This window comes from Salmo trutta, chromosome 14 (genome assembly GCF_901001165.1).
Source record: "Salmo trutta chromosome 14, fSalTru1.1, whole genome shotgun sequence".
Taxonomy (NCBI): Eukaryota; Metazoa; Chordata; class Actinopteri; order Salmoniformes; family Salmonidae; genus Salmo; species Salmo trutta.
Genome location: NC_042970.1, coordinates 9,100,265 through 9,112,791, shown reverse-complemented (window position 1 = coordinate 9,112,791; position 12,527 = coordinate 9,100,265). Strand labels below are relative to the sequence as shown.

Genomic DNA, 12,527 nt, shown 5'->3' with positions numbered 1-12,527 from the left:
AAGGGTTTTTCTTTATTTTTACTATTTTCTATATTGTAGAATAATAGTGAAGACATCAAAACTATGAAATAACACATATGGAATCATGTAGTAACCAAAAAGTCAAGATATATATATATATATATATATATATATATATATATATATATATAATATATCAAAATATATTTAATATTTGAGATTCTTCAAAGTAGCCACCCTTTGCCTTAATGACAGCTTTTCACAGTCTTGGCATTCTCTCAACCAGCTTCACCTGGAATTCTTTTCCAACAGTCTTGAAGGAGTTCCCATATATGCTGAGCACTTGTTGGCTGCTTTTCCTTCACTCTGCGGTCCGACTCAACCCAAACCATCTCAATTTTGTTGAGGTCGGGGGATTGTGGAGGTCAGGTCATCTGATGTAGCACTCCATCACTCTCCTTCTTGGTCAAATAGCCCTTACACAGCCTTTCATTGTCCTGTTGAAAAACAAATGATAGTCCCACTAAGCCCAAACCAGATGGGATGGCGTATTGCTGCAGAATGCTGTGGTAGCCATGCTAGTTAACACCATGCCCAGACCACACGCGCAAATTCATTTTGTCCCCCCACACCAAACGCAATCACGACACGCAGGTTGAAATATCAAAACAAACTCTGAAACAATTATATTAATTTGGGGACAGGTCGAAAAGATTTAAACATTTATGGCATTTTTGCTAGTTAGCTTGCAGTTGCGAGCTAATTTGTCCTATTTAGCTAGCTGGCTGTTGCTAGCTAATTTGTCCTCAGATCTAAACGTTGAGTTAATATTATACCTGAAATGCACAAGGTCCTCTACTCCGACAATTAATCCACACATAAAACGGTCAACCGAATCATTTCTAGTCATCTCTCCTCCTTCCAGGCATTTTCTTCTTTGTACTTTAAATGGCGATTGGCATCTAACTTTCATAATAATTGACTGACTGACCTCAGTTCATCTTTCAATCACCCACGTGGGTATTACCAATGAGGAGATGGAAGAGAGACAGGACTTGCACCGCGTTCAACGTCACAAATAGAACTGACTTCTATTTTAGCGCTTGGCAACGCAGACGCTCGTTGGCACGCGCGAGCATTGTGGGTGCATTGATAGAATAACATGTACGTGAACATTTATTTTGCAACGCACACGCACGCGATGCGAGCGGTGTGGTCAGCAAGTAAGTGTGCGTTGAATAGTAACTAAATCACAGACAGTGTCACCAGCAAAGCACCCCCACACCATAGCCCAGTAATACAGTTAGCCCACGTGAGAATCTGGAAATGTAACATATTTCTTAAGTTATTTTTGCGCATTAGATATTGACTACATGGCGCAAAATTGCTGGGAACATGAGCTAAAACAACATTGCAGGACTACGGTTGGGCTTAGGACCAGTTCTTCAAATCAAATACAATTTTATTGGTCACACACACATATTTAGTAGATGTTTTTGCGGTTGTAGCGAAATGCTTGTGTTCCTTGCTCCAACAGTGCAGTAGTATCTAACAATTCACAACAATACACACAAATCTAAAAGTAAAAGAATGGAATGAAGAAATATATAAATATTAAGACAAGCAATGTCAGAGGTATTGACAAAAATACAGTAGAATAGAATACAGTATATACATATGAAATGAGTAATGCAGTATGTAAACATTACTAAAGTGACTAGTGAAGATGGAGCCGGAGAAGATGGCTGACGTTGTGTTTTGATGTTCGTCTTTTTGAGTTGTTTGTGACTTATATTTTAACTTATTTTGTACATAATGTTGCTGCTACCGTCTCTTATGACCAAAAATAACTTCTGGACATCAGAACAGTGATTACTCACCACGAACTGGCAGAAGCTTGTTTATCCATTAACGACTCCGACGAGCCCGACATGAACGCCATACTGCTTTCCCGGGAACAGGCCCAAATCCCCGTCATTTGCGTGAAGAGACGACAGAGAAAAAGAGGACAGAGGTCGGGCTGCCTTCGGAGAATTGGTAGGTGATCGATTAAACCCCCCCTGCCTTCCGTTCTTCTAGCTAACGTGCAATCTTTGGAAAATAAAAACGACGACCAATGAGGAAGATTAAACCATCAATAGGACATAAAAAAATGGTGATATCTTATCCTTCACAGAGTCGTTGCTGAACAACAACATTATCAACATACAACATTCGCTGTATCGGCAGGATAGAACAGTGGCATCTGGTAAGACAAGGGGTGGCGGACTATGCATATATGTAAACAACAGCTGGTGCACGATATCTAAGGAAGTCTCAAGGTTTTGCTCCCCTGAGGTAGAGTATCTCATGATAAGCTGTAGACCACACGATCTACCTAGAGAGTTTTCATCTGTATTTTACATAGCTGTCTACATACCAAAACAGACTGATACTGGCACTAAGACCTCACTCAATGAGCTGTATTCTGCCATAAGTAAACAGGCAAACGCTCATCCAGAGGCGGCGCTCCTAGTAGCCGGGGACTTTAATGCAGAAAACTTTAAATCAGTTTTACCTCATTTCTAATCAGCATGTTAAATGTGCAACCAGAGGGAAAAAAACTCTAGACCACCTTTACTCCACAGAGACACGTACAAAGCTCTCCCTCGCCCTCCATTCGGATAATCAGATCATCATTCTATCCTCCTGATTCCTGCTTACAAGCAAAAATTAAAGCAGGAAGCACCAGTGACTCGGTCAATGAAAAAGTGATCAGATGAAGCAGATGCTAAGCTGGAGGACTGTTTGCTAGCACAGACTGGAAAATGTTCCGGGATTCTTCCTATGGCATTGAGGAGTACACCACATCAGTCATTGGCTTCATCAATAAGTGCATCAATGACATCGTCCTCACAGTGACCGTACGTACATACCCCAACCAGAAGCCATGGACTACAGGTAACATCTGCACTGAGCTAAAGGCTAGAGCTGCCACTTTCAAGGAGCGGGACTCTAACCCGGAAGCTTGTAAGAAATTCCGCTATTCCCTTCAAGTTTGTTGGTGTCCACATCACCAACAAGCTTACATGGCCCAAGCACACCAAGACAGTCGTAAAGAGGGCATGAAAAAACCTATTCCCCCTCAGGAGACTGAAAATATTTGGCAGTGGTCCTCAGATCCTCAAGAGGTTCTACAGCTGCACCATCGAGAGCATCCTGACTGGTTCCATCACTGCCTGGTATGGCAACTGCTCAGCCTCCGACCACAAGGCACTACAAAGGGTAGTGCATACGGCCCAGTACATCACTGGGGCCAAGCTTTGTCAAAAAACTGCAGCCACCCTAGGCATAGACTGTTCTCTCTGCTACCACACGGCAAGCGGTACCGGAGCGCCAAGTCTAGGTCCAAGAGGCTTCTAAAAAGCTTCTGCCCACAAGCCATAAGACTCCTGAACATCTAATCAAATGGCTACCCAAACTATTTGCATTGACCCCCCCCCTTTTACGCCGCTGCTACTCTCTGTTATTATCTATGTAAAGTCACTTTAATAACTCTACCTACATTGTCGTGTGGTTGACTATCATTAAATGTTTAGACTGTGTATTATCAAATCAATTATCTATGTGTATTTTAATTACTTGATTAAACTAATCATGTAACTTTAATTGACTAGGAAGACGGGGCACCACGGGGGAACATGTTGTTTATAGAGTTTCAATTTCCCGAATATAACTCTTCAGATATTTTCACTTCTTATCAAAACAGTCTCTTATTAATGCATTTTACCTCATCAGTCTCATTACTGAACGTATCAAACCCTTGGATATCTGCACGAACCCTAGCATAGAATCATGAATCAGCGATAAACAAATTGGCTTAATTATTTATTTACTAACTAACTTAATCAATCACAGAAGTACATAAACACACACACAAATAGTTCATACATTGGTTGCAACATGATACAAAGAAAAAGTCCCTAGCGGACGAAACCGATATGACGGCTTGGTAGACAAAGGAAATGAGGTGGGGACCGCTCAAAAGCGGGAAACTCATAGAGGATTACTACACTCATAGAAATTGCTAATACTTTGAACATGAACAACCGCTCATTCGAAAATAAATAGCAATTTACATATTTACGAGTGTCTGCCTTTGTTGTCCCTCTCTGCGATTGCCGGTCCGTCTGCTGGATAGTCAGTCAACAGAGAGCCTCTGGTTTGTCCACCAGAGATCAAAGTCTTAGGTTGTACTTCAGAGTACCATTCGGAAACGTTCTTAAGATCAGATGCGTTTACCAGACTGAAGTATTTAAACATCTGCAGTCTGAATAATTGTTCTTTAGTTTGTCGATTTTTTTCTACGTGGGAATGATCTCCACGTTCTCTGGTCTCGTCCTTTGGTAGAGTTGTAGTTCTTAACCATTTTAACATGTAGCTACCGCTTCATCTTTTATGATCTTCTTAATTCAACCATTTCAAATGTGTGGAGCAAGCTCTCATGTTCTTTCTGGACTTATAAATTCAACCATTTGCAACCTTAGCTTACACCGTGGTTTGCGTGGTCTGGTGTGAATTGCGTCACGGGGGCTTTTATACTTGAGTAGAAAAGGGCCTGTCTCATCATGTTTGTGCCGACCTGACTGCATAAGTTACCCAAAAACAACCAATTCTCAATTCTCATCAAAAGTATTATTATACTTAATCATTCATCTTATGCAACATTCAGGTGTAAACCTGACAGCTGGGAAATGTACACAGTTTTGTTGTCTTACTGTCTTTCATGATGTCCCAAAACGAAAGCCACTCGACTTGACTGTCCCTTAAGTGTCCACGGACCATTCCTATATTCTCAAAAATTAGAAATATTGTTTAATTCTCCCATTTTGGGGAGAAGGAGTTTTGGCAAGAAGAATGTCTTTGTTCTCTATAGGTTCCATCCCTCCATACTGAGAGTTTCTACCAGGAATGTATTACTGTTGTAAAACCTGATGTGGGAGAGAGTGTGAGAGAGGGGAGGAGCCACGATATCCACCCAAAAGTGTCACATCGTGACAGTCTGTACAATTTACCTCAATTACCTCGAATAAACCGGTGCCCCCTGCACATTGACTCTGTACCGGTACCCCCTGTATATAGCCTCCACATTGACTCTGTACCGGTACCCCCCTGTATATAGCCTCCACATTGACTCTGTACCGGTACCCCCCTGTATATAGTCTCCCTATTGTTATTTTACTGCTGCTCTTTAACTACTTGTTACTTTTATTTCTTATTCTTATTCATATTTTTTAACTACATTGTTGGTTAGGGGCTTGTAAGTAAGCATTTCACTGTAAGGTCTACACCTGTTGTATTAGGCGCATGTGACTAATACAATTTGATTTGATTAGTGTTCCATTATTAAAGTGACCAGTGTTCCATGTCTATGTACATAGGGCAGCAGCCTCTAAGGTGCAGGGTTGAGTAACCGGGTGGTAACCGGCTAGTGATAGTCAGGGTACTGGGTGGAGGCTAGTGATGGCTATTTAACAGTCTGGTGGTCTTGAGATAGAAGCTGTTTTTCAGCCTCTCGGTCCCAGCTTTAATGCACCTGTACTGACCTCGCCTTCTGGATGATAGCCGGGTGTACAGGCCATGTCTCGGGTGGTTGATGTCCTTGATTATCTTTTTGACCTTCCTGTGACATCGGGTGCTGTAGGTGTCCTGGAGTGCAGGCAGTGTGCCCCCAGTGATACGTTGGGCAAACCGCACCACCCTCTTGAGAGTCCTGAGGTTGTGGGCGGAGCAGTTGCCCTACCAGGCAGTGATACAGCCTGACAGGATGCTCTCAATTGTGGATCTGTAAAGGTTTGTGAGGGTCTTAGGGGCCAAGACAAATTTCACCTTCTTCATCACACTGTCTGTGTGGGTGGACCATTTCAGATCGTCAGTGATGTGTACGACGAGGAACTTGAAGCTTTTCTTCACTGCAGTCCCATCAATGTGAATGGACCGTGCTCTCTCTGTCTCCTGAAGTCCATGATCAGCTCCTTCATTTTGTTGACGTTGAGGGAGAGGTTATTTTTCTGGCACCACTCCGCCAGGGCCCTCACCTCCTCCCTGTAGGTTGTCTCATCATTGTTGGTAATCAGGCCTACTACTTTTGTGTCTTCTGCAAACTTGATGATTGAGTTGGAGGCGTGGCCACGCAGTTGTGGGTGAACAGGGAGTACAGGAGAGGGCTGAGCACGCACCCTTGTGGGGCCCCTGTGTTGAGGATCAGTGAAGTGGAGGTGTTGTTTCCTACTTTCACCACCTGGGGGCAGCCCGTCAGAAAGTCCAGGACCCAGTTGCACAGAGCGGGGTTCAGACCCAGGGCCCCGAATTTAATGATGAGCTTGGAGGGTACTATGGTGTTGAAGGCTGAGTTGTAGTCAATGAACAGCATTCTTACATAGGTATTCCTCTTCTCCAGATGGGATAGGGCAGTATGCAGTGTGATGACGATTGCATGGTCTATGGATCTATTGGGGCGGTATGCAAATTGAAGTGGGTCTAGGGTGTCAGGTAAGATAGAGGTGATATGATCCTTAACTAGCCTCTCAAAGCACTTCATGATGACAGAAATTTGCAGTATTTCTGTGAATCCATAAAGGCAGACACATTTCAAAGATTGATAGAAAATACCCATATTTATTTGATGGTGGTTGACCCTGGATATGGTTTCTCCATGTCCGTCCTGTAGAACGCTGAACTCTTGAGCTCTACTGCAAGACACTGTTTGGTTTGCATTGTTTGCGCTTTTGCAGATAAACTGCTTGTTTGAGTAAGGCAACATTTATTTATCTTATGGTTTGTCTTGTGTGTTGAGAATTCATTACGGAAAAGTAAAATATATATTTACATTTTGGCCTGCGCAATTGATTCATACTTTTATGACATCAGGGCTCTCCAACCATGTTCCTGGAGAGCTACCATCCTGTAAGTTTTCACTCCAACCTGAATTTATCACACCTGATTCTAATAATTAGCTGGTTGATAAGCTGAACCAGGTTAGTTACAATTGGGGTTGGAGTGAAAACCTACAAGAGGGTAGCTCTCCAGGAACAGGGTTGGATATTTCAGGTAAGGTAATCCAAATCGACAGATTCCTAGGAGGGAGGAGGAAATGGCGACTGCTTGAATCTGAAAGTGAGGCAGGTGAAGTGTGTGATAAGGAATGGAAAGTAGTGAAATCAAAGAATGGAAGAAAATGAGCAAAAGCTGTAGTAGAAAACAAGGATGCATAATGCATTTCTTATTGGACTGCGTTTTTTGGACAAGGACATTCCTTTGGGAAATCCATTTGTAATATTGAGGACTGTGAAGAAAGCAGTGGAAAAGGTGGATTCAAATCAAGGTGACTAGAAGCAGCCTTGTTTTGGTTAATTGTGTTGATGAAGAACAGAAGAAGCGTCTACTGGATCTGGCTAAATTGTCCACGTCAGAAGTAACATGTATTGATCTTCGGAGCAAGACGCCTGCCAAAGGAGTTATAGCTGGAGTCTCGTTGGATATAGATAATGAGTACCTTAGTCAGAAAATCCCAGGAGTGGTCAGTGCACGTTGGTAAATGGAAGGAAGGAGAAAAGCCTGTCGATACACTGCATTTGTGTCCAAACCATTACAGTGTGGAAATTGTAAAGGATTTGGTCACGTGTCAAAATGTTTGCAGATGGGAGAAGTGTGATATTGAAGAATCTGTGAATGGAAAATGTTACATATGTGATGGGGATCATACTCCAGACTTCCTTGAGTGCCCTGTTAGTGTGAAGGAGGTTGAGGTGTCAAGGATCAGGGCTGTGCAGCAGATCTCCTATGTGGAGGCGGTGAAGAGAGTTGAAGGAGGAAGAGGCAACAGTGTTGAAGATGTGGAGGTGGATGCATTGAAACCAGTTGGTAGTGTTTTAAGTCAATCGAGTGATCTGGATACACTCAATGTGAAGAAAGTGGATTTAATGTCATTTGTAGCCACAGTGATTAATTGTACAGCACAAGTGTCTAAGAAGTTCAGGAAGCTGGACATCATATCTGCAGCCAAGATGTTTTTGCGTCTCCAAGACTTCCCGGCAGAAGCACTACAAGGACTATTGTCGCTAGCACTACAAGGACTATTGTCGCTGTGTTAGGACCTGATTAGAATTCGTTTTTTTTTTACAGAAATGCAGGTTGATTTTGTTTAGTTAATTTATTTTTTGGTAGTTTGTATGATGTTTTATTTATTTTTAACCAAATGTTTTCCTTTTTGGGATCCTTATTATCCACCCGCACAGTAGGTGGTGGAATGCGCTTCTAATTGTTGTGAACACCATTATAACATAGAAGAAGAAGAAGAGGTTTGGAGACCCCTGTTCTACATGGTCTTATGCTGAGCCATGCTAGCTGTGTTTACACAGGCAGTCCAATTCTGTTATATTTTCCCACGAATTGGTTTAACCACGTCAGATATTTTTCAATACATTTACATTACATTTAAGTCATTTAGCAGACGCTCTCAATACTGATCTGATTGGTCAAAACACCAATTAGTGAAAAAAACATCAGAATTGGGCCGCCTGTATAAACGCAGCCATAGTCCTTTATCCGATTCAGTACACTGGCAGTGGTGTTCGGCATGGTGGGCTGGGGAAGCTGAGACACTTTGTGCTGATGGCGAATGGTCTTGTCCTATCTGCGGTGAACGGACAGCTGGATAAGACTCTGCTGAAAGTGGTCTAGGGCTTCTTAACCACCAACCGAATGGTCCCCTTGCAGAAGATTTACTGCTAATGCACGTCTCCTGGAAAGACATGGTTGTGATGTTAGCATTTTACACTTTTTGTAGAAGGGACGTAGGGCAACACGCCTTTGTTGGTAAAGATGTCAACTGAATGGGACCGGCTAGCGTGTTGTTTAGGGACAATGAGGGGACATTGGGAGCTTTTTTTGAGAGGAAAGATCAGTCAACAAATTGAATGGGCTGGGGGGGACCTAAAGAAGGTGTGAAAAGTCTTAGGAGGGCAGTTCTTATACAGTATGAATTTTTTTATATGGGAGATTGAGGAGAAATGGCACCTCAATCGCTCTCATACACAACAATTTATTTACTGCCTATCTAAGCACAATCCTGCACAACAAAACCCCCCTTCCTCATCTTAAACAGTACTGTCTGTTATCCTCCCCTAGCCCATTGACTTTGACTGATCAGTGGTAGCCTTTTCCAGGGGCTTTTTGTATTGTGTTTTGAGAATCTGCAGAGATAAGAATGAGGTGTTGTAGTCTTGATTTTATACCTTTTCAGTGTCCCTTGCTGGTTTCTGTCCCACAATCTTGTGCTCCATAACCTCAAGGTGTGTCCGCTCCCTCGTGCTTGTGTACCCAACATGCCTCCACTTTGGGGTATTTTTCAGCAAGGCACTGTGGAATGACTCCAGTTAACCTGAGTTTTACAAAGAGAAAAGGTAAAAAGACAAGAGAGCTAGACTAAATTGATTACATGATCTGGAAGGTACTCTGCGGTCCTCAGACTAATTCTAACCACCTGTAACCCCATAATACAAACACAAAGCATACAAACACAACCCACTTCATGTTTATACCATGCTTACTGTAAATTGAGCTATCTTAGCTGTCAGCTTGTAAATATTTTGGACAACTTACCTTCATCTTGTGCAGAGCTAGGGGATGGAAGCGCATGTTGGTGTAAACAGGTGCTGTACCACCTACAACAAAATACACAACAATACACAATTTAATCACCCAACCATTTGTATTGATCTCTATTAGACTCGCTAGATTACCATACCTAACATGGACATTTCAATATTGTCTGCTTGCTGTTAGCTAACTAACATCAATAATTGGCAGGAAGATTGCTATCCAGCTGAGACTGGCTGAGAACCAACTAACCAACCATAGACGATGTATACACACGTTCATCATTGCTAACGTTATCAACACACAAACAGAGAGTGATCTAGCTATATAGACAATTATATTTTCAGTGACTGACTTTTTCCCAGACAAGGGTAGAATAGATGTTTGGTAGATTGAGCTACTCTTATTTGCTAACATTAGCTAACTTATGTTAGCTAAAGTCAGTCAAAGGTAGAACGAACAAACAGACATGTTTAAGCTGCAGAAGGTAGTTACCAGTCTAGCAGTGACTACCATGGCATAGGCGAAATTGATTGACAGTGTGCAACACCAAAAAAAGATAGCTATATGATTTAGCTGAGGGCTTTCAGAAATCAATACTGTAAGTTACAGGACTGTAACTTTAGCTAGCTAACTTAGCTAGTCCAGCTAGGCTATGAAGCTAGCTAACATTAGATTACCTCTAATTGAGAATCTGTCGTTTTGTTGTGGAGGAAACAAATCTATGGTATCGCATCACTTCTCAGCTGTTGTCGAAATGTATTCCCCATCAGTTCAGCCTGAAAATCCCTCTGGTAATCTTTGGTCACCGTAAGGCTTATCATTCTTGATAACCGCAAGGCACTGGCAGCATCGGGGTAAATTTCTGGTTGGTAAAACAGTGAGAGAGAACTTATTTTTGCGCTTGTTTGTAATTAGCACAGCCAGGCACAGAACACCACACAGGCATGATGACAAACACTAGTGAAAAACAAACCAAATATCTTGCAGAAGTTCTGAGATTGCTGTGTGTTGTTTGTTCGAAGTACACAATGCCATCGTCCAAGTTGTGGGCATGACTCAACCTAGCGGGCGGTATCTGCATTTGCTATGAATGCAGGACTTTGGTTCACTATGAGCAGACAAATACACAGGATGTGGAAACTTCCTGATTCAACCAGTGAAATGAAAATGTGCTAGTTCTAGCTTGTGGTTTGGACAATTGTGATGTTTATGATAAAAATGTAATGTTGTTACTATAGTAATGCCGTGACAAGGCCAGGGTGAAATTCCCCTTTAAGATAGCTACACTCTTAGAAGAAAAGGTCCTATCCAGAACCAAAAATGTCTCTTTGGCTGTCCCCATAGGAGAACCCTTTGAAGAATCATTTTTGGTTCATTTTTGGGGGCTGGTGGGGGGTTGACAGTTCACACCTTGTTGTAAATCAGGGATTAGAACTTTCAGCTATCTCCCTCTCCAAATTCACACAGGAAATGTGCCTTTGTTCACAGATGTTTTCCCGCCGAAACTGACACATTCTAAAGCGAGTACTGGAACAAAATTTCTAACATAGAACGTGAGGAATGATCAGAGGCGCTCTAAAGAATAATAATGTCATATGGGCTGTTATTTTGTGATGTCATAAAGGAAATAGTGTAACTTGAAAAGTATACACACTTCATGTACGAAGTCTCCATCCTCTACGTTGTACATGAACACTTCTGAAAGTGTTTTTGTTAAGAGAGGGATGTGATCTTAGAAATTATACGAGGAAACTGTTTCTATAATGAGGTCAGAGAACATGTCAGCCTGACTAACCGCCCCAATTTAAAGAACTGTATAAAATGAGGAGTTAAAAATGAACATTTCAGACCAGAGAGGCGTGTCGCTGCAGCTCACGTCCAAAGGGGTTTGAACATTGAAATCTCAACACAAGGTAGAGACGATAAGTCACCTCCTGGACAATCACGGGTACAGCTGTCTAGCTGTCCTAAGTATCTAGAAAAGTGAACTTAAGTGGGACCATTCCACTACTTTTCTCAGATCACTGTAGTACGCTACTCTCATCACCCAACAGGAACCATCGACACGACTGGCTAGCCTATCTTCAACCAGGCAACTTCAGGAGTGAATGGAAAGTAGAATAAACCGTGTAGCTCTGTTCAGGACTACATGACAAGTCAACGGATACCGGACGACGGCAGAGGAGGACAACAGAGAAGAGACTGGTGGGGGCTCTTTTAGACAGAGAATTACAAGCATGTCGCAGAAAGGCCCAGCCAAACCCCTTTCTAAGAATACTTGTTCTGACATAAATACACAGCGAACCAAGGTGTTTACACGTAAATACATTCATGATTTCTTACTCAAAATGGGTCATGTGCAAAGTATATGATTACTGTGAGAGTTATTTCTAAATGTACCAAAGTATTATGTTTCTGCCTCTAACCCTCTCCTTTGTAACAAGTCGCCATATTGTGTCAGTCCTCTAGGGACATGTTTCTGTGTGTATGTTTATCGTGTGTTATCATTTAGTTAGCTAGTAAATATATAATTAAACCAATTTGTGTAGTAGTGAATGTTTTATTTTATTTGTTATTTCACCTTTATTCAACCAGGTAGGCTAGTTGAGAACAAGTTCTCATTTACAACTGCGACCTTGCCAAGATAAAGCAAAGCAGTGCGACACAAACAACAACACAGAGTTACACATGGAATAAACAAGCGTACAGTCAATAACACAATAGAAAAAAAGAAAGTCTATATACAGTGTGTGCAAATGGCGTGAGGAGGTAAGGCAATAAATAGGCCATAGTAGCAAAGTAATTACAATTTAGCAAATTAACACTGGAGTGATAGATGAGCAGATGATGATGTGCAAGTAGAAATACTGGTGTGCAAAAGAGCAGAAAAGTAAATAAAAATAATATGGGGATGAGGTAGATTG

At 41.9% G+C, this 12,527-nt stretch overlaps 1 long non-coding RNA gene across 1 annotated transcript; it reads right to left on the bottom strand.

The window, feature by feature from the left end:
* Positions 1-8,500: 8,500 nt before the first annotated feature.
* On the bottom strand, positions 8,501-10,408 carry LOC115207064 (uncharacterized). The gene is made up of 4 exons (XR_003880899.1): positions 10,281-10,408; positions 9,604-9,665; positions 9,237-9,382; positions 8,501-8,743 (listed from the first exon to the last, which is right to left on the bottom strand). It is a non-coding gene; the product is annotated as an uncharacterized LOC115207064 (long non-coding RNA).
* Between the last annotated feature and the right edge of the window lie 2,119 nt (positions 10,409-12,527).